The 20593-nt window shown below is 34.6% G+C and overlaps 1 long non-coding RNA gene across 2 annotated transcripts; it reads left to right on the forward strand.

Annotated features, from left to right (window-relative positions):
- The first annotated feature begins 5442 nt into the window (after positions 1-5442).
- On the forward strand, positions 5443-14318 carry LOC124896659. Of its 2 annotated transcripts, none has more exons than XR_007053022.1 (2): positions 5443-11236; positions 13213-14318. It is a non-coding gene; the product is annotated as an uncharacterized LOC124896659 (long non-coding RNA). The 2 variants fall into 2 exon arrangements; XR_007053021.1 differs by having other exon boundaries at positions 5443-10389.
- Positions 14319-20593: the final 6275 nt, after the last annotated feature.

The raw sequence follows: 20593 nt of genomic DNA on the forward strand, positions 1-20593 counted from the left end.
CACTTCCTTGTTTGGGTAATTCAAGCGGCATTTGTAAGGAGACGCACTTCCTTGTTTGGGTAATTCAACCTGTATTTGTAAGGAGACGCACTTCCTTGTTTGGGAAATTCAAGCAATAATTGTAAGGAGACGCATTTCCTTGTTTAGGTAATTCAACGGCATTGGTAAGGAGACGCACTTCCTTGATTGGGTAATTCAAATTTTACTTTTTAGGTAATGTACTTTCTAACTTAAGTTTTGATTCCTAGTAGATGTACTTCCTAGTTGAGTCAGTCCCCTTGATTCCTAGTAGATGTACTTCCTAGTCAAGTCAGTCCCCTTAATTTCTAGAAAATGCACTTTCTAGTCGAGTCATTCCCTTTGACCCCTAGAAGACGTACCTTTTAGTCGATTCATCCCCTTTGATTCCTATAAGACGTACCTTTTAGATGAGTCATCCCTTTTGATTCCTATAAGACGTACCTTTTAGTTGAGTCATCCCCCTTGATTTCTATAAGACGTACCTTTTAGTCGAGTTATCTCCCTTGATTCTTATAAGACGTACCTTTTAGTTGAGTCATTTCCCTTGATTACTATAAGACGTACCTTTTAATCAAGTCATCCACCTTGATTTCTATAAGACGTACCTTTTAGTTGATTCATCCCCCTTGATTCCTATAAGACGTACATTTTAGTCGAGTCATTCCCCTTGACCCCTAGAAGACGTACCTTTTAGTCGACTCATTCCCCTTGACCCCTAGAAGACATTCCTTTTAGTTGAGTCATTCCCTGTGATTCCTGTAGGATGTATATTTTAGTCGAGTCATTCCCCTTGACCCCTAGAAGACGTAACTTTTAGTCGAGTCATTCCCTTGATTCCTATAAGACGTACCTTTTAGTCGAGTCATTTTCTTTAATTCCTATAAGACGTACCCTTTATTTGAGTCATCTCCTTTGATTTCTATAAGACATAGCTTTTAGTCAAATCATTCCAATTAACTCATAGAAGATGCATCTATTTGTGTGGAATAATTTTCTTTTTAGTTTTGATGTGATTTCAGGAGCCCGCATGAAGAACAGGATGAATACATAAAAAATCAGGCAACAAGGTGAAGCAGTTGAAAAGCAAACAACAAGAGGAAGAAAATTGAAAGTCAACAGTTGAAAAATAGCAAGTCAGGAACCCACCTGAAGAACAGGGTGAATAAATTGAAATCCAAACAACAAGTTAAGGAAATCGTAAATCAGGAGCCCGCCTGAAGAATAGGATGATGAAACTCAAGTCAAGAGTCCAAAAGAAACTGTATAGATAGGATTTTTGGTAATTTCATTTATGTGTTAACTTGTAATTTTTATTTTGATGTAGTGACAGAGCCGCGGACCGAAACTTCGATGGAACCTCACTCGACTCTCCAACTCGGTATAGTTCCTCTCCTTCCAACCCTTTGAGATGCATGTCAATTGATTCCCTCGTAACTTGAGTAGGTAGGGTGTCTAAGTCAAGACCCGATTTCTCTTTTTCCTTTTATTTTTTTGAATAATGATCGGGATAAAATTTTGTCTCGTTGTCTACATCTTTTTCAGAAAACACTTCGTGTTTACATTCAAAGGGAGAATGATGTAGACACCTAATTTTGTCCCTCCCCGATATCACTTTTACTCATTTTTACCTTATTTTATCGTGTATCCTCAACCATATAATTATCCCTCCATAAAATGACAAAAATAACAATCCTTAACAAATTTTACCTTATTTTAATCCTATCCTAACAACCTCTCCAATTAAAAGCGAACACCGCAATACACCTAACCCCTTACCCACATCACCCTAGCTGACCCCATTTATATTTTATTTCTTTCATTGGAAACAAGGATAAAAGAAGACACTAAGAATAAAAAAAAGGGAGGGCCACCACTAACATAGGGATAGACATTCATCACCCATCTTGATACCATAAAATAAAGCTTTACATACTATATAGAGACAGTATATCACGAAGAGGGGGGATTTTTTCTTTCATTTTTTTTACTTTTGCTATCTTCTTCTTTATACAAAAATAGCAAGACTAGAGAGAAACACTCACCATCACTCGATATACACACACAACACTCACCTTCAACGGGCATCCTCATCACCACCACAAATCATTCACACTCTCACTAACAGGTAGCGGTACACCCACACACGTAGAAAATTAAGAGAGAAAGGCAGTGAAACTGAGAGGAACAAAGAGATATAGAGAGAATCGAGAGAAGGAGAGAGATAGAAAGGGAGAGAAACGATTAGAACAGATTCATTCCGACGACCAAAGTTCGTCGGACCTTTGGGGTCACAGAAACAGTGGTTCCAAGCTCACCGTTGTCAAACCCATCATTAACGATAGATCAGTCACCAATTCCTGTGGACTCAATAACTTCGACCAATCACCAAGGTCGGGTCAAAGTTTTGAGTTGGTCAAGTTCGTTGTTGAGGTTCAATCGAGGTATTTCGGATGCGGATTCTCCCAATTTTAATTAGAATAATACACTAATTCTGAAAGCTTGATTGAAGGCCTAATTCTATCTCTTTCTCATTTTTATTTCATTATTTGTGTTTGATTTGTGTGGAGCATGATATGATATGAATGTTTGGTGATTTTGATTTGGTGTTTAATTTTGTTGATATTGGTTATGGATTGTTAAAAGTAGTGATAGTGAATCGTTACATTGAAACCTCGAGTTGAAGTTGGGGGCGGGAATCAAAATTAGTAAAAGTGAATATTATGGTATTCTGATTCGTTGTTGATGTTGAATATGATATTTTGTCGAGCAGGTAGGCAAACAGTAGGTTGGATACGAAAATTTAGAATTGGTGGATTGTTGGAATGTTTGAAATATTTGTGGAATATCTTGTTTACCATATTTGTAAAGTGTATTTATTTGGCCGGAGAATTCCCTGAGGTATTTGTATTTATTCACTAGGGAATGCCCCGACTACTATGTTGGCAAAAGATAATCGTGATGAAGACCCGAGGCATAGGGTAAAGCAACGGAGTTTATCCTAGGACTAGTTTAGAATAGGATTTATATTTTCGTATTTTTTTATTTTTTTATTTTTATTTTGGACTGTATAATTGGACTGGACATTATCATTTTAGTTTTGGATTATTGTTTGATGTTTGTTTATGTGCTTTGTGTGGTTTATACATTCGTGGTGTCTAATTAGCCGATACTCTCCACCAAGTGACCGGAGTCAAACCACGGGATCGAGGGGTGCCTAACACCTTTTCTTTGGTCAACAGAATTTCTTAGCCAAAATCTCTGTTCGCAGATCAGTTTTTTAGAGTCAAATTATTTTGAAAAGGATCTTTAGAAGGTGACTTGACACACCGAATTATGTCAAGTGGCGACTCTGAATAAAAAATATAAATAATACTTTTTCGAAATAAATTTTCAATCTTTTGTCACTTTAATAATAAAAACCCTTTCGAATTTAAAACATAATCTTTTGGTGGTAAAAAAGGAGTGTGACAATTACTTATGTTTAGGATGAAAATGCCTTATCTCGCTCTAAATTAAGTAAAACTCTCTAGTTACTCATACTTAGGGTGAATTGGCCTTAGTTGCTTACACCAAAGGAAGATTGCCTTAGTTTCTATACTACTTAGTTGTTATGTTTGAGATGAATCTTTACCTTAGGACTAATTGTGGCTTGCTTTACATGCAAGAATGGATTTAGATACCTTAGCCTAGTCCGGGGTAGAAATTGACTTAGTATATATTTTGGGGATTTAGATGTAGGTTCTTTGACCCACCTTAAGCCAAGATTGATGATAGTTATCTTGAAACCTTCATACGCTTAGTAAATGCCTAGAGAATGACCTTTAAGGCAATATTAAGGAACCTTGGTACTTATTAGTTATGATGAATGATGTTAGAAGTAATGCCTAACAATTATTCCATATGTATAATTTATTTATTAAGCTTATGACGAGTTATTGATCATGCTATTGTCGTGGCTATTGATTGGATTACCAAATATATTATTGAATGAGCCCTTGACATGATATTGTCAAAGCCATAAACTATGTTATGGACCATGTTATGAATAAGCTATGGATTATGCCATAAATTAGCTATTGCTCAAGCTATTAATAAGCTATCTTTATGCTAATGATAGGCCATTGGGTAGGCTACTAATGAGTCATTGTTCATGTTATTTCCTAATGATTATGATCATGCTAGAAAACATTCACAATGATGATATTGGCAATTATGCCATGAATTATGTTAGAAGTCATACTTATTGATTATTTTTGGGAAGTTATGTCATTCATTATGTGTAAAATCATGATATTTCATTATATAATTGCTTATGCTATTAATTTTGTGACTGGTTATGATTATGATGATATATTAATATCCAACAAGGACGGAGAATATTATGATGATATATTGATACTCGACAAGGACAAAGAATATTATGATGATATGTTGATGCCCGGCAAAGTCGGAGAACATTCTGATGATATTGATACCCGACAAGGCCAGAGGATGATTATATTGATGTGCCTATATGTACATTTACCAGTTTGAGTTTGGCTATCCCTATGTATGAAAATTATATGTTTATATTCACTTATATGAAATTTAGGTATGTTGTCGATATAAGTGATGTCGGTATAGCCTGTAAGTGTTTAATATTTATAAAGAGGTATAATTAATGATTAGTGATAATTAATGATATATGATAATGGAGTATTAGTGATAATTGATGATTAGTGGTGGATATTGTTAAAGTGGCTAATAATGACTAGTTGAAAATCAAGACTTATTGATAAATGTTGTCTAGATAATAAACGATGCTTTTGCAGTGATGATGATTTCCTACTGAATAGTGGTTAGTATCTATATGGTAGATATTTGTTGAATAATGATTAGAGGATATATGATTATTAGTAGTCAAATGGTAGTTTAATAAGAGTTGGTTAACTAGTAAATGATGGCTAGTGTATATTGATGCTAAGATCGTTAAATAATGATAATATTATGGAATGTGAGAACTTTGTCTAATATTGGGGAGTTGTGATAATATTGGTAAATGGCATATTGATGAAATTTGTGAAATGATGATCAAATGGCGATGAAAGTTGACTATTGAGTTGGTTGATTGCTTAATTTTTCTCTTGAGTGTACTCTCTTGTCGTATGGGAGGTTGTTATGAGTTATTTACTATTCTTCACAAATTGCCATATGAGAGCTAAGTTTGTAGTTATATTTGTCTGCGATGATGCTAATTAATGTGTTATTATTCCAAATTGCTTATGTATGTTTGTAGGGTGATACTATCATGTGTTGATGCGTTATGTTAAAATTTTATTCAGGTTTATTTGCTTATTATGTACAATGATGTTGGAGATGATTCAGGTTCATTTTTGTACCTTGACTTAGTTTATGCTATCTTGCATTTTATCATACCTCTATCATGATTTAGCTCAGTCGGCCTATGATGCATATTGAGTACCCATTGTTATAGTACTCATACTACACTTATGTACCTTTTTAGTGTAGATCTGAGTACTATATGTCGCCATTTATCATTGTTCATGCATTGACTGATTTTTGGAGATTAGGTGAGCTTTTGGCGTACGAGTTGCTCATTTCCCTCTAATTTTACTTTTAGCCTTTTATTTTGAGATAGATGTATTGACCTTTCTAGAATTTTGAGTAGTATTGATACTATTTGAAGCTCTTGTACTAGCTCTACCAGGTCGTGGGATTCGTATCTTTTATTGTCTATTTTATCTATTTAGAACACTTGGTTTGATTATAACATATGTTTCTTGAATTTGGGTGTTCGGAAATTCCTACCAAATTAACCCTTTGCTTTAGCTCTGAGTTATGGTTTTGGCCTACCTACTGGCTGAGTTTAGTAGGTTTCATCATGACTCATAAATTGGACCGTGACAATTGTGAATGAAGTATTAATCCTTTTAAGTAGTTTACCGAAGGTATCATAGTTCTAGAGGTTTGCATGTCAAGAATATGCACAAATAAACCCTATTTTTGGGTAGTCCTTTCTATGGTGTGATAACCCCTATTTACTACGATACTTATTTTCTGCGCTAAGTGTGGGTTGATCAACTGACTTTCCTACTTTATTCTTGTACGTTATGCTTACATGTTCATGGTATATGGTTGACTAGGTTTTAAAACATTAAATTGGACTTGAAAAAGGAACTTAGATAGATTTTACTTATATGTTGGTTTTGATAAGGGAAAAATGGATTGTTTTAGTTTTGGTTCGATTCGGGCACTTGCTATACTCATACTTACTTGTGGTTCAAGTCTTGCAGGTATTTGTTACTAATTATCACTTGGAAGCCTCGACTCAAGTTTGGGCAATGTATACAAATGTTGGGAGTCCTCATGGATCCTTTCTTTGTGATACACAGGTATTGGAGGAGTGTACGGTCTTTTTGGACATAGCATTCATCTCATATTGCATTATATAATCTCCATTTGCACTTATATATTGATATGCACTGCTTGTTGCAAGTACTATTTTTTGTTTATCTGTGTCATGCTTATGTGGGCTAATTGGGTTATACTACTTGTAATTTGTATCTTCTAAGCTTATAGGGGCTCAATTAGGTTGTAGTTAGATCATTATTATATAATTTGAGGTAGCCTACTCACTTACATTTTACTCAGGTATCTACATATACCATGTATACTCTCTTTCTATCCTTAGCTTATATTTATACTTTTTTACGTTTATATCTTATTTGAGCTTAGTCGGCCTATGATGCCTACTGAGTACCACATATTTCGGTACTCGTACTATATTTCTACATTTTTCCCTAATGCAAACCCTGCTATGAGTTATCGCCGCTAATGTTCACCTCGTGTAGAGTTATTTTATAAGAGATTTGGGGTGAGCTCTTGACGACCGGATTTGTTCCATCTCCATTTGCTTTTGGACTAGTTTTTATTTTATATTCTTGGAGATAGTTCTCTCTCATCTCTCTCTCTATATATACACACACGCATACACATTTATCTAGCACTCTTATTGTAGCTAGTAGCTCTTATACTTACTAATACCAGGTCTTGGGGGTTATTTTGTATATTTTGTTCCTTTACACTCTCTTTGTATATATGTATGGGACTTATTACCTTTGTTTGATCCTATATCTAGCCCAATGCTCTTATGATTTTTTCTCTCCTTCCACTAGCCTGTTACTTGCCATTTCTGAATATGAGATTTGGCATACCTATAGGTGGGTGTTAGTATGTGTCATCATGACTTAGATTTTTGAGTCATGACGGGCCTTTTACACAATCGTAACTAGACCCGCTAAGGGTCACCAACTTCTACCTCGTGAATGCGGCCTATTCCACGTGACCGCAACTCTAAGATAGATCCACCTATGCAATTGCGATGCACAAGACCTGTTGCACATGAAAATAAAATATTGTGGTACCAACTTGGGAAAATAGTGCCTTGAACTCACCCAAATTCTTTGGATTGCAAACCAACATATGTGCATGTCCAAATTCACCCTATGAATATATTGGGACCCTCAAATCACTGATCTAAACTCGTCTAACCACATCTTTAACCTTGGTCAACTCTTATTCTTTAAAGTTAATAGTTTTAGTTTAAGCGTATTAAATACCTACCGAGCCTCTCATGACCGAACCAAGCAAGTCCTAAATCATCATATGAATGAACCTATAAAATCTATAAATTATGAATCCATATCCTTTAACCCACAATGTTGACTTGATCAGCTCTTAAATTTTCAAACTCTAGTTTTGATTTTTATTCTCTGAAATGCAACCTAGTCCTTTGGGACTCCTGTCACCTATAACCACAATTCATATAACTTAAAATAAACCCACTTGAAGTCTCCATTAGGGGAAATGATTTTAGAGCTCGAAATAATTAAACAAGTCGTTACAATTATACATATTTTATTTATCTGAGATTATAAAATAATAACTAAACACCATACTTGATGTGCCGAATTTATACAAAATAACTTTAAAAACTATCAACCACAATATTAATTATGTTAATTTTAATACCATCCATAACCATCAAGGCAAAAACCAAATAGCCTCTAATTTTAATACAATTACTCCCTCTGTTTAAAAAGAATAACCTACTTTTGTTTTTAGTCCGTAAAAAAAAGACTGACCCCTTTCCTTTTTAGCAATTTTTTAATTCCAACTTTTCACGTAGCAGATTTAAGAGCACAAGAGTAAATGGGCATTTTGGTACACTTGACGTATCTTTAATTTAAAATTATAAGATCTAAAATTCTTCTACATTTTCTTAAATTTTGTATCAAGTCAAAATACGTCATTCCTTTTTAAATAGAGTAAATTTTATTACATTATGTACCCCTAGTGCTCCTATTTTAAGATAGATGGGGTTAGCCCATGCAAGCACGGGCCCAACACACTTGCACCCAACACTTAGCATGATTTTATTTTGAGTTTTGATAGAATAATTTTCTTTTGAGTTTTGATAGAATGCATTGTATCGAAAGATTTTTCCATACAATCAAGCGCAATATTTTATCCATTTGTATTTGGGGAAAATTGTGTTGGAATGTAAACTTAAAATATTGTAAAAACTTAAAAATTGGGTAGTGGTAGAATATAGTTTAAGATGTCATACACCCATACTATGAACTATTAATTTAATTCATACATTTGTTTATATATTATATTTATGATTGCACCGGTTATGACTATGTGTTGAAAGCTATGAGATCAAATAAACTGGTTTTTAGTAGTGTGTACAACTATCAACATATAACCTTATGTGTAGTTGAGCTAAGAGTCGGTTATTTGACTCATGAGTATATATTGTAGAGTAGGATCACGTATTGTAACCAACTAAGATATTTTTCAATCCCAACTCTCTCTCTCTCTCTCTCTCTGAGTGCACTCTTTCCTTTTACACTGTTCAATTAGTTGAACTTCACTGCCTAGAATTTATCATGGTATCAGAGCTTGCTGGAAATCTCTATAGCTCGATTTCTCTCTATTTTTCATAAACTGCTTTCAATGTCTTTGCTTGATTCAGCTCGAGTTACATTGTCCTAGAAGTAGTTTTTTCTCTCTGTGATCTCCACAGAAGTATTTGTTTCCTTCTCTATGCAGTACTCTATTACATTGCACCTTTGTATTCCTTTGAATTATTATTTCTCCATTAATGGTGACTGGGGATGGTGTTCACAAAAGTTCAGCTAATACTTTTGTTGTTACTTCGGCAAATGTCCAATTATTATCGATCATAATCATCCACTGTACTTACAGCCCTGCGGCACCCCAGGTATCATTCTTATCTCTATACAACGTATTGGATTCAAAAATTATGCATTGTGAGTTATTATATGAAAATTGACCTCCTAGGCAAGTGTAAGCTGAGGTTTGTTGATGGTAGATGATCTAAGGATAGGTTCCCTCCTTCCCTCCATGAGTTGTGGGGAAGGTGTAATGCTATAGTCCTTTCATAGATTATGAACTCTATGAGCAAAGAACTTTTAAGTGGATTTATATATACGTGAAGTGCCCAAAAGGTTTAGAAGGATCTGCAGGAACGCTTTGATAAAGTAGATGGATCTAGAATTTTTTATCCCCATAAGGAGATTGGTACCTTAGCTCAGGGCACAATGTCTGTAGCTGTTTATTTCTCTCGTCTGAAAGAGCCGTGGGAGGAGTTTGATTCCTTAATCCCCTTCCCTAGTTGTGATTGTGCTGAGTCAAAAACTTATGCAACTCATTTTGAGTATCAACACTTGATGCAATTTCTCATGGGTATCAATGACTCTTATAACCAATGGCGTAGTCAGATTATGATGATGGATCCACCATCTAGTGTGAATAAGGCCTATTCTCTTATTATTTTTTAGGAAGGTCAAAGAATTTTAGGGAAGTCTAACTCTGTCGTAGGAGGACATGGAAATCTGAGTGATGATTTAACTTTATTGAGCATCAACAGGAAAGGAATATTGGATAAAAAAAAAGTGCAATCTCATCACACTCCATGCCAAATGTTGCTCATGCTCATGTGTTCTTTAGCAGGAGTGGTGGTCGAGGAAATGTGGCTAACAAGCAGTTTCATCCTAAGGATCTAGATCTAAAAAGAATTGGTTCTACCTCTAATGTGACTACTGTCATTTCACAGGCCACACCAAAGCAAATTGCTACAAGCTTCATGGTTACCCATTTGATTTCAAAGGAAAAAATAGACATACTTTTGAACCTGCAACTACTGCTAACTATTCAGGTAGCTACACTAACAACACAGGCTACATTCCTGGCTATTTTGTAGGTCATCAGTCTACTCAGATAGGACAAAGTAATGTACTGATGGGCACTCCCAACATCAGTGTTGGCTCTATGGATAGAGTAAGTCCTGCATAGATTATTGCACAATAATTCACTCATGACCAATATTTGCAAATCAACTAATTGCTTGACAAATGAACTAATGGTAATTCAGTGACAAGAGCTTCAGGTATGATGGTTGTACCTATAGCTTATCATAATATTGAGTTAAAGTGGATAGTAGATACTGGAGCTTCTAAACATATGGTTAATAATATGAATATATTGACTAATACCACTAAGATGAAAGCAAATAAAGGTCGAGTTCACTTACCAACTGGTGTATTTACTAGTGTCAGCCATATAGGTCACTCACATGTTCTTAAAAGGTGTCAGATCACAGATGTATTACATGTTCATGAGTTTAAGTATAATCTATTATCTGTGTCCAAGCTTACAAAAAAATTAAATTGTTGTGCCAATTTTTATCCTGACTTCTGCCTCTTCCAAGACCTCTCAAGTGGGAAAATGAGGGGTATTGGCAGACTGGAGAATGATCTCTATGTGCTAAAGGTTGATTTCTTACTTTAAAGTTGCCTCAGTCTTTCTGCAGATGTGAATAAAGCATGTGTAGTAAAAGTACCTTCATCTGATATAAATCTATTTCTTTGGCATAAGAGACTAGGTTATGTACCATTTAGCACTCTGCATAAGCTGAATTGTTTAAAAAATTTACAAGTTCATAAGAACTCTGTTGAATATTTTACTGTTTGTCCCTTGGGTAAGCAATCCAGGCTTCCTTTTCCTTTAAGTACTACTTCCACTACTACTTGCTTTCAGATCCTACATGGTGATTTTGGGGTCCTTATAGAGTTCCTACTCATAATGGAAAAAGATACTTTCTCACATTGGTTGATGATTTCTCAAGGTATACATGGATATTTCTTCTGAATTCTAAAGCAGAAGTGATAGTTTCTCTCAAAAACTTTCTACTCATGGTTAAGAATATGTTTCAGTCTTCAGTAAAAATTCTTAGAACTGGCAATGGGAGTGAGTTTTTTAATTCATAGAAGAATGATCTACTACTGTCCTTAGGGACTACTCATCAGAGTTCCTGTGTCTACACACCCCAGCAAGGCAAAATAGTTCGATGGACCCTTATACTATATCCGTTTTGTAATGTGGATACTCCTACTTACATGTTTGTCATCTGGACCCTTGAACCCACTAAAAAGCAATATTTTAAACACTTTTTTGGTGAGTGTAACACACTTACCCCACGTCAGTTGCCATGTCTGCCACGTCAGCTTCCACATCATTTTCAGGTATTACGTTAAATTCCATGTCATTTTTAAAATGATACATAGGAAATTAAATATTAAAATAAATTTAATTAAATAAAAAAGTTATAAATTATAGAAAAATTTAAATAATCATGTTTTCATTTATGCTCAAAAATTAAATAGCAAATTCACTCCAAATAATTAAAATTCTTCTCCAACTAATTTAAATTTTTAACTATAAATTCATATATACAAACATAATGAATTTTTCGTTTTAAAATTTGAATATATTGAACAAATTCACAAAAACTTCAAGTTTTTTCAAACTTATTCATGAAATTCACTAATTTTTCAATGTCCACTATCACTTACTTTCAATTCAAATTTAAATTTTAATCCCAAAGAAATATGAAAAGATGTCAAATTAAATTTTGATCCAAAAAAATATGAAAATATTTCAATTGAGAGGAAAAATTAAAAAATAAAATAAAAAGTGAGGGGTGGAGGGTGCAGTACGGGGGTTGGGGTGGGGGAAAGGGGGCTAGATAAGGGTGAGGGGTAGGGTGGGGGGTAGTTGGATGGGGGAGGGGACTGGGAAAGGGGGCTGGATGAGGGTAAGGGGTAGGGTGGGGGTGGCTAGACGGGGAGAGGGTGCTTGAAGAGGTGGGCTGGACGGGGTAAGGGGTGGAGTGAGGGGTAGCTGAATGGGGAAAGAGGCATGGATGGGGGTGGGAGGTGACTGGATGGGGGGATAGGGCTAGGGAAGAGGGTTGGATGAGGGTAAGGGGTGGGGTGAAGGGTAGCTGGACGGGAGGGGGCAAGGGCTTTTTTATTTTTTTTAAAATTTATTATTTTTAAATTTTTAAAAATATTTTTAAATTAAAAAAGATGGAGGGAAAAAAGGCCCCTTTTTATTTTTTTATTTTTAATATTATTTTTATTTTTTTTAATTAAAATTGATCAAAAATTGACCCTCACTTGCACCCTAAGCGCGTGCCTACACGCGTGTCGTCCTAGTTAGCTATTTTAATGCCACATAGGTCTGGTCAACGGTCAAAGGATTTAAAATATTGCTTTTTAATGGGTTCAGGGATTCAGATGATAAACATATAAGTAGGAGTATCCACATTACAAAACGTACATAGTATAAGGATCCATCAAACCATTTTGCCCCCAACAAAATGAGGTAGTGAAAAAAGAAAGCATAGACAAATTCTAGATGTGGCTAGAACTCTAAGATTTCAGTCCAGTGTGCCCCTAAGATTTTGGGGTGAATCCGTGCAAATAGGAGTGTACTTGATCAATAGACTACCATCCTCACTGTTGCATGGAAAAACACCATTTGAGGTATTACATGGTACTATTCCTGTAATTGATTATCTGAAAGTGTTTGGATCACTTGCATATGCTACTCAGGTGAAACCAAATTACAAGTTTGCTTCCAGAGCAATTCCTGCTTTCTTTCTTGGTTATTCTTTGCTACAAAAGGGCTATAAACTACTTGATCTTCATGTCAGGACCTTTTTTGTTAGTAGAGATGTAGTTTTTAAGAAGGAAATGTTTACCTTCCAATATTTATCCCCATCTTCATTATCTGTGTTTCCTGTCTTACACTATACAGGTGCAGAGGTAGCTGGCACAAGAAGTGATAAGGACTATGTACCATCTCATAGTGAAGTAGCTGCTTCACCTGTTTCTCAAGTTTCTACTACACCTGCTTCCTTCTAGAATCCCACAAAAATGGCTAATATGTCTTGTTCATCTATTTTACCACCTCATCCTCAGAGTGTGAATGACATATCTGGTCTACTTACATCTTCAGAAGCTCCTGATTAGGGTGATACTGAGTCCATTATACCATTAAATGAAGCTGGTATCGGAAGAAGGTCATCTAGACAAAGCAAACCACCCATCTGGTTACAAGACTATGTGGTTAAACATGGTAATAAGTCTTGTATCTATCCACTCTCTAATCGTGTAACCTACTCCTCGTTATCCACTTCATAAAATACTGCTATGGCAGCCTACTCAGCTATCCCAGAACCAAATTCCTCCCCTGAAGCTGCAGCAACTCCTAAGTGGATTGCAGTTATATAGTCAGATATTACTACTTTAGAAGATGATCACACCTGGAGTATTGTTGATCTACCACCTGGAAAATAACCCATTAGGTGTAAATGGGTATTCAAGGTAAAATACTTAGCCTTAAGAGCTGTTGAGAGGTACAAATCAAGGCTTGTAGCTAAGGGGTTCAATCAAAAGAGGGATAGACTACACAGAGACTTTCTCACCTATAGCAAAGATGGTTATAGTCAGATCAGTGTTAGCAGTTGTAGCTTCCAAAAACCAGCCTATCTATCAGATGGATGTACATCATGCCTTCTTACAAGGTGATCTTCTGGAATATGTCTACATGGTGATACCTCAAGGCTTTTGCAGACAAGGGGAGTCTGGCAAGGTCTGCAAGCAACATAAGTCTCTATATGGGTTAAAGCAAGCCCCAAGGAAGTGGAATCTCAAGCTAACCATAGCCTTGTTGCAGTTAGGATTTATCCAAAGTCATTATGACTACTCACTCTTCACAAAGAAGGAAGAAAGTAGCCTGGTGGTTGTATTAGTCTATGTAAATGATCTCTTGGTAACTTGTAGTAGTGATGATCTAATTGTTAAGACAAGAAATAATCTAATCATGAAGTTCAAATGAAATATTTGGGTGAGTTAAAATTCTTTCTAGGCCTAGAATTTGCTAGATCTAAGGCAGGCATTGTGATAAGCCAAAGAAAGTATGCTCTATAACTGATATCTGAAATGGGGTTGAGTGGCTCAAAACCTGTTTCATCTCATCTTGAAGCTAACTTAAAGTTAACTTCAGTGGAGTATGATACTCATGTGCAAGACTGCAGATTATCTAAAGACAAGCCACTGGCTGATATTGGAAAATATCAAAGACTGGTGGGAAGTCTATTGTATCTCACAATGACCATGGTTGATATAGTCTTTGTAGTTCAAGTCTTGAGTCAATATATAAATACACCAAAGGATTCACACATGGAAATTGCACTTAGAGTAGTAAGATACATCAAATCAGCACCAGGGCTAGGACTGTTTATGTCATCACAAAATTCCAATGAACTTTATGTATTTTATGATTCAGATTGCGGGTCATGTCTACAAAATATAAGGTCAGTGAAAGGTTACTTAGTGAAGTTTTGAGATGCCTTGGTATCATGGAAATCAAAGAAACAAGAAACAGTTGCTAGAAGCTCAGCTGAAGCAGAATTCAGGAGCATGGCTTTAGCTGTAGCAGAAATCACATGGTTAATTGGTGTGTTCAAGGAACTTAGAGTTGAATTTAAACAACCAGTAGATACTTACTGTGATAACAAGGCTGCTATTCAGATTGCAACAAATCCAATCTTTCATGAGAGAACAAAACACTTTGACATTGATTGCCACTTTGTAAGGGAAAAGCTGGTTCAAGGCATTATCAAGACTCGTCATGTTTCAACTAAGGAACAGTAGACTGACTTACTCACTAAAAGTTTAGGAAATACTCAACACATGTATCTAGTGTCCAAGTTGGGCTTGAAAGACATCTTTTCAAGCATCAGCTTGAGGAGGGGTATTGAAAGCTATGAGATCAAACAAACTAGTAGTTAGTAGTATGTACAGCTGCCAACATGTAACCTTATGTGTAGTTGAGATAAGATTCGGCTATCTGACTCATGGGTATATATTGTAGTATAGGAGCACTTGTTATAACCAACTCAGATATTTTTCAATCCCAATTCTCTCTCTCTCTGAGTTTATTCTTCTCTCTTGCACTGTTCCATTGGTAGTTGATCTTCACTGCCTAGAATTCATCACTATGTCCATCATTTACATATTTACAGAAGTTATAGAAGATGGTATTGTGCAAAAGCAAAAAAAATAATGCAATACTTTGTGGGCGATAGTCATCTTGTAGCTGAGCGACGTTGTGGTTAAATACCTATAGAGGCTTCTCGTTAAAATAGGAGAAGTGTTTAGCTGAGAGATGTTGGGGTGAAATACTTGTGGAGATTTCTTGTTAAAATAGGAGAAGTGTTTAGTAGCAGTAGAGGCTTTCCTAGAAGCAACCACCCTTGAAAGTACCCTTTTAAAGTATTGTGTGTCACTTATATTGTTGTCCGCCTTTAATCCAGCTTTGCAAAAAGACAATGCAGTGTAGCAAGAAAGATGATAGTTCAAGGTTTACTTTGCTTCAAACTTCCTAGGAAAGAAAAAGAGTGTAAGAATCTTGGAAGGTGATGATAGTAATGGAAGACAGAAACCAAATGATAAGTTACATTACATCTGTAAGAAACAAAGTATCACAGACAAATATATGTCCAATAAGGTCAGGCAAGATTGTTCAGCAGGTTGCACTATAGCCAATTGGATTATACAATCATTTTTATGTCAAATACCAGCTATATCAAGCCTTCCTCAATCACTATCAACACGACAAACTTCCAGCACCATTTCTAACCAACATGATTTATTAGGGAGCAGACAGAAACTCCAAATTAATAAAGCATTTTTCTCCTCATTCATGTTAATATCCTCCATAGAGCCCAAATTTAATTTTTGGAATTTGAAATACTCTACACATTTAGGATTCTCCATGAGTTAGAAATATGTATCCCACCACTATTCAGGACAATTAGCATGTATTTACATCAGATAGTTGGAAATACAAACATAATGATAAGGTTTGTTTAAGGGATAAAAGAACAAATGTATCAGATCTATGAATATGAATTTCAATTCTAGTTAATTTTGAACTTTAAATTACACCACATGACTATTCTTATCTACCTTTAAATCAGAACTCCACCACAACATCAGTGTAAAGGGAAAAACTTATTCTTCAGCAAAATGATAATTTCACTTATTTTTCATTTGTGTATCTTGTTTTAATTAACATAAAGCTGGTGTATCCGTCCTTGGTCAGGCAGCCTATAAGTTTCAACAATATACTGCCAAATTACAAAGTTTCTTGGACTCGACTTAAAGGGAAAGCCTCAACATATATGTGACTTTACATCCAACAAATTAAGAAGTGATAGACAATTCAGTTATGGGCGAAGTTGCAAGGGCTTAAATTTTAAGTACCTTTTAATCTATTTTCATAGGCCAGGTTCATGAGTTTAGGTTCTTGTTTACTACTGGAAGGTTTGACTTGCTGGCCACATTTTGTTGGCTTTAAAGTTCTGAGGCAATCCCACAACCTGGCGCTTGCTTGTTTTAGCCATGTCCAATTTCTGCAAGTAGATTGTTGGTTGACATTTTCTTTTCCTCGAATAGATAGTGTCTTTTTATTTGGATTCTGAAAGTCTACACTATTAAATATTTTTAAGCGTTCTGAAGGAGCAGCGGTACGGTTATTCATAAAGATTTTATGTATCTTTATAGTAAGTGATATTTTTCTACATGGAGAAAGTTGGTTATTCATAAAGATTTCCTATATATCCTTATAAAGTTAGTAATATAGAATACCTTAGCACAACAAATCTCATAAATCTCTTGTACTGTGAGTTTCAACACTTTCTCTCCTAATTGTAAGGAGAGAGCCTTTTGTGGATATGTGCTTTTTGTCGTGTACTCATCATGGGTGGTTGTTGAATTATTTTAGCCCTGCAAAAGAAATAGTTCCTGTAAATCTGGTTTTGCCCAGATACTAATTTATGTTATAGAAGGTGTCTTGGGGCGACAGTGAAATATATGTATATTAGCATACACTCAACGTGGTGGCTTGCAGATAAGTAGGATATGTGTGTGTTGTGTTGTATCTGTTTGATAAACCTGCAGGTATATGGATAAAGAGTTTTGGTTGGACGTTTAATACTTGGAAGAAAGAGGATACAACAGTTATGTGTTACCTGACGATGATTTTATCACTCATTTATTTCAATATTTCACCACAATTTTAATATGAATGGTAGGATAAAATAATTTTAGAATTAACTAATACTTCACATCAAATTTGGGAGAAATATTAATTGTATGTTATAAATGTATTTACATATGTCTATCAAGATCTAATAAGATCTAGTTGATACTTATCAGGATTTGAAGTATATGTCTTTTAGTCAGAAATTAGAAGTATTTTTTCCTATAAATAGAGAAGTTTTATTCATTGTATTCTCAATCAAGATGATCTCTCACTCCTCAAGAGAAATAAAGAATTACTCTCGCTTCTCTCTATTTATTTTTGTTCTAGCTTTATATTTTCTTATTGTTGCTTTTATATTTTATAACACGTTATCAGTACGATACTCTAACCAAATACTCTAACCAACTGAGATTAGATTTAATTTATGAGACCCTTCTCGTTTTACGGTTAGTCTTGTTATGAGAATTAAAAAAAAGTGTACAAGTTACCATTGCAAATTAGCAGCAGAGAATCATTCGTTTGACATGATAAAACTCAAGCTTTACTAGTGATACGATGTGGCAAGTAAGTCTGCAGTGCTGAATTTCTTTAACAATTTTAGAATTATTATTTTGGTGTTTTGTCCTAATTCTCAAGTTTATATATTGGTAATATTTGTACTAATTATTTTTATCTTTGAGGATTGTGTTCGAGTACACAGCAGGAAGCCGACGAACAAAAGGGAAAAGCTTGGTAGCTGCTCGTCTTAAACAAAGCAGTGATTTTTTTGTAATTGATTTACCGACAAATTTTCATTATTAGCAATATTTTCTAAGTCATAGTTATGATTGGATTTTATTTGTGCTTATAATTATTTGATGTGGTTAAGACATCAGATTTGAGTCCCAATATGTTGATGCACTTTAATGATATGATGTTGGGTTCAAGTCCCATCGATTTATGCCTGAGACGTCTTTATATGGATAAAACATTGAGTTTGAATTTCAATGTACCATATTGATGATATTATGATGGCTAAGGCAAAGTAATGTGTTTTTGGTGAAAAGTGATGATATTTTCACATGCATTCATTCTCTGAAATAAATGTGATAGCAGTACATAATATATCTGAAAGAAGATAAGTGAAGGGATAATATAATAATGATCACCAAAAGTGATGAGATTTTCACACGTATGTTATGATCATAAGATATGTTAGAGAGAAATTCTCAACATTATATGTATGTCTCGATTTGCTCCTGAAGTAGCAATATCATGAAATAGGTTATAAGCTATCAGAATTTGATAGGCTTAAGGCAGGATTACATTCTATTCCTATGGGAAATGAGAAGCCTATTAATGCAAATGTGAACTTGATTGTGATGGTATCACAACTCACCTCTGAAAGAGGCTGAATAATTGAGAAGAGTTATTCTGAATTCTACTTCAAAAGTAGTAAATCTAAAATTTATTTATGTAATAGTAAATCTGAAATTTACTTAAGAAAAGAGTACATGTCATAGTAAACTTGGAGTTTACTAGTATAAAAGTTCATAAATTGACATGAACAATTGTGACAATTCAAAGATGTGCATACTGAGTATTGAACATATATTAAACAATTAGAAAATTCTTCATTACTTTCAATGTTGCTTGTTCTTGTCATATGTTGGTTGGGCCAACTAATATTGGGATTGGATCCCTCAAAATCTGAAAAGTTTAAAAGGTGAATAAGGGCCCGTTCACCTATTATGTGATATCTTGAAAAGATTCATCAATAAGATGTTCACATGTACATTCATTGTCAACCTGTAGTTTGACATTCATAAAGTTACTTGCTCAATAAAATTGAGTTAAGACCATAACTTTCAGATTATGTAATCAAGATAATTCATCTTGATGATGATGGTTTGTCATTGAATGCCTTCAATAAATAGCTAAACCATTTTTAATGAGAACAATACTTCATGTGTTGGTCCGAAATATGATATGTTGCATATAATAGCACTTGTATGCATTAGAATAATAAATTATGATTATTTTTTCCCTCTCAATTGGTTCAAGGTCAGGAATCAACTATTTCATCTAATAGTTTTGATGTACGGTATACGGTTAATGAATATACCATGATGCACAAAGATAAATTCCTCAAAGAAGATAGAGGATGTATGTTAGTTTTCCTAACATAAGGGGGAGATTATAAGTAGCTATGAAATATATTAGGAATTATCATCAGATCTTTATTCAAAAGATAATTCAAGTCAAATGCCGAAAGCATCTCATATTTAAGCTGCAAGTGCTCCTATTTTGTGTCCCTAAAGGACAAAGTCTACGCATGCATGAAGCATGGTAGACTAATCGGTTCCAAGTGAAATAATCCTTAAAAAGAATAAGGAGCAAATAATCATAATAAAAAGGCTATGTGCTCTTGAAGAGCCTACGACATAACACTTCATGAAACTTTATGAAAGGTTCAGGTACCTGAAAATAATGAAGTGATGAGATCTTAAGATATTATGTCACATATTGAACGGATAAAAAAATGATATATCATTGATGATATCTTTGATACAATATTGACGCAATATTGTGAGAGATTACGAGGATCTAAATTCTATGTTTATTTAAGCATGCTAACGTAGAAACATTTATCAAGTGACCTGAAAGGACGCATTTTGGTAAGCGTAAAATTTATTTGATTTACAGTCTAGACACTTGAAGATGTCACACTTGACATGTTGGATATTGTCACTTGACAATAATCTATATGAAAATCCCTAAAGGATTCAAAATATCTGAAGCATATATAGTTTCTGGGAAACTTGTTTATTATCCTTATAAGGGATAAATTGATGGTTTGAAAATCATTGAAACTCTTGGAGAGTTTTCAAAAATAATAAAATTATTTGCTGAAATGCGAAACATACCGAATTGAATTGGTCCTGAAGTACCATATCTTAGTCCAATTGGTGTACTAATGTATCTTACAAATACTAAAAGGCCAGATATAACCTTTTCAGTTAATTTGTTTGCAAGATATAGTTCTGCTCCTATTAGGATACATTAAAATGAGATCAAACACATGATCTTATTTTATTCTAAAGCT

This window comes from Capsicum annuum, chromosome 3, assembly GCF_002878395.1.
Source record: "Capsicum annuum cultivar UCD-10X-F1 chromosome 3, UCD10Xv1.1, whole genome shotgun sequence".
Taxonomy (NCBI): domain Eukaryota; kingdom Viridiplantae; phylum Streptophyta; class Magnoliopsida; order Solanales; family Solanaceae; genus Capsicum; species Capsicum annuum.